At 39.2% G+C, this 2,500-nt stretch overlaps 1 protein-coding gene across 3 annotated transcripts in view; it reads left to right on the top strand.

The window, feature by feature from the left end:
• LOC144966522 (1-phosphatidylinositol 4,5-bisphosphate phosphodiesterase classes I and II-like) overlaps positions 1–2,500 on the top strand; it is a 216,609-nt gene that overhangs the window by 122,286 nt on the left and 91,823 nt on the right. The gene's annotated exons all lie outside the window — the stretch shown is intronic.

Here is a 2,500-nt window from a genome sequence, read left to right as displayed (position 1 = left end):
CGTGGTTGTATATAACAACAAGAAATGAAGTGAGTAGGAAAGTGCCAGAAGACAATAGAGAATAAAATTTTCGCAGCGGCGATGGGGATTCGAACCCGCGACCTTACTGGTACGACAGCTCCGCCAGGCCGGGGAGAGCGTGACTCTACCGCATGAGCTATCCACGTTCCCAAAAAGATCGTCTCTAACCCTAGTCTTTTATTAGAGCCTTCTCTTCCTGACTTCTTGAGGTCACGGGTTGTATATAGAGGTCTTTTTCATGGAGTTTTTTTTTCCGCCGTGCTGTATAGTCTTTTCTGTACTGGGGAATGATGTAGGAAGATGTCTATGGATTTAAAGAAAATTCTTGAAATTGGTGGGGGGGGGGGGGGGGGGGGTTCTAATCCAGAGGCCTTTGAAATTTTACTCCCAGTGTCATGCAATAGAATTTAGAGGACAAAAACAATTCTTAAACCGAAGAGTTCATAGAAGTCTTTGGTTCGCGAATTTGTTACGAATTGGGGATCATCTTGATTAATGGATGTTTTAGGAATTATTATTAAATCCCCCCGTGTGGTGTCCGGGGTCCCTCAACTAAAAGGGTGCAAGAATAGCCCAGCGCCAAGCCAGCGGGTCGTAAAAGGCGACAAATGGTGTGTGACTCCCACTTTTTTGAGTCACCTGGTCCTCCAGGTTGGGGGTTGTCGAAGGGTAAACACCCCTTCCGTAAAACTCAAACCGTTACAGAAAGGCAGACGGACAAATCAAATCCTTTTTTTTTTTTAGCTTGGGCGACCGAAGAGTTTCTGCAGCGACAGAATTTATGAAGGACAACAAACAAAGCCGAAAGAAGCTGATATACAGAGAAGTGATAAGACATAAGTGATAGGACATGGAACGAGATAAAAAAAAAAGTTAGCTCAGGATAGAGAAGGATGGAAACTGTTTGTCTGTGGCCTATACCCTGACCCAGAGTTAAAAAGGCAATGATGATGATGATGACGATTAAATCCAAAATTGTAAATTAAAAAAACAAGCTGTTTTATTCTTGTTCGGCACTAAAGACGATCAATGATACAGTGTTGTTATGTCAATCAACTGCTAAATGAACCAACCCGATAGTGCATTGCCATTCTAGATATAACGAAAAACAAGATACACATCAAGTCTTTATTATTTTAATTTGTTTGTAATAAACCCTTGTTTTAACGTCTTAATTCATCGGGTATATCGAAAGAGCGTGGCCATTGTAAGAAGGGACAGAAACAATTCATCACACTGAAGAAATAGAAATAAAAACCAACAAAAACTTGAGATTTTATATAGCGCGATATCCACTTAATGTGCTCAAAGCGCTTTACAAGGGGTCCCTGACCAACAGCAACATGTAACATGTATAACGAGTCATGACGCCTCTTAGGCGATTTTACAACAACAACAAAATCCGACAGAGACAACGCTGTTAACGGCCAAGTAGTCATTTTACACCTGAGTACGCCGAGCGAGGCTCGAACTCAGGACCTTCCGATCCGAAAGCGAGCGTCATACCACTAGACCACATAGCCACACTGACGAAACTTTATCTACTATACACAATTTTCCTGAATTGAAGAGGAATTTATGATCTTCACTTTGCACGCAAAAAGATGCTCGTTGGATATCTTTTTGTTTTGTAAATCTTTGATTATCAGCCTTAAAAGTGTGAGTAACCAAGGGACAGTACTCATGTACATCTCACAAAGGCTCCGCTAATCATGGGCTTGTGTTTCAAGAATATCACTGATTATTAGTTTTGTAGCGGACGTTGCATAATTTCGTATTGAAAGCAGATCGTGTAATTGCGGTTACTTGTGGTATGACACTCACTTTCGGATCGCATAGTTCAGTCCTTGGAAAAGGCTCTTTACTCACATTATCTCGCCGTAATCATGTGTAAAATGAGTACCTGGCCGTTAACAGCGTTGTCTTTGTCTGTCGCCTAACAGGCGTCATGTCTCGTTCTACACATTACTTGTTGTTGTTGGTCAGAGACCCTTTATAAAGACCTTTGAGCACGTTTAGTGGATATTGCTCTATATAAAAACTCAAGTTTTGTTTTCTTAAAAGTAAGAGTAAATCTGCTTTTATTAAAAGAAAAAAAGTATTTTAACACATCCGGGCTTATCTAGTGTATATTGCTCTAGAAAAAAGCTCAAGTTTTTAAATTTAAATATATATATATATATATATATATATATATATTATATATATATATATATATATATATATATATATATATATACATTATTTAAAAAAAAAATAAAAACCGATGATATTTTTTAAGGGGTCAAGTGTGAGTGGTATGAGTGTTTGGCCATGTGAGGTTCAATGTGGCCATTTTTGAAATCGAAATTGGCCACCGGGAACTCTGATCATCTGGCAGCCCTGCATCTTAAGTCGAAACCACCATGAAATACTACCGTTTTGAGACGATATGTCACCTGTCATTCGATCAGTTAATTATAAGTGACCCATCACCTTA

This window comes from Berghia stephanieae, chromosome 1 (genome assembly GCF_034508935.2).
Source record: "Berghia stephanieae isolate SIO BIC M18660-M18661 chromosome 1, UCSD_Bste_1.3, whole genome shotgun sequence".
NCBI classification, from domain to species: Eukaryota; Metazoa; Mollusca; class Gastropoda; order Nudibranchia; family Aeolidiidae; genus Berghia; species Berghia stephanieae.
Note: the sequence above shows the minus strand (reverse complement) of the source record. Positions and strands in the feature narration are given on the sequence as shown.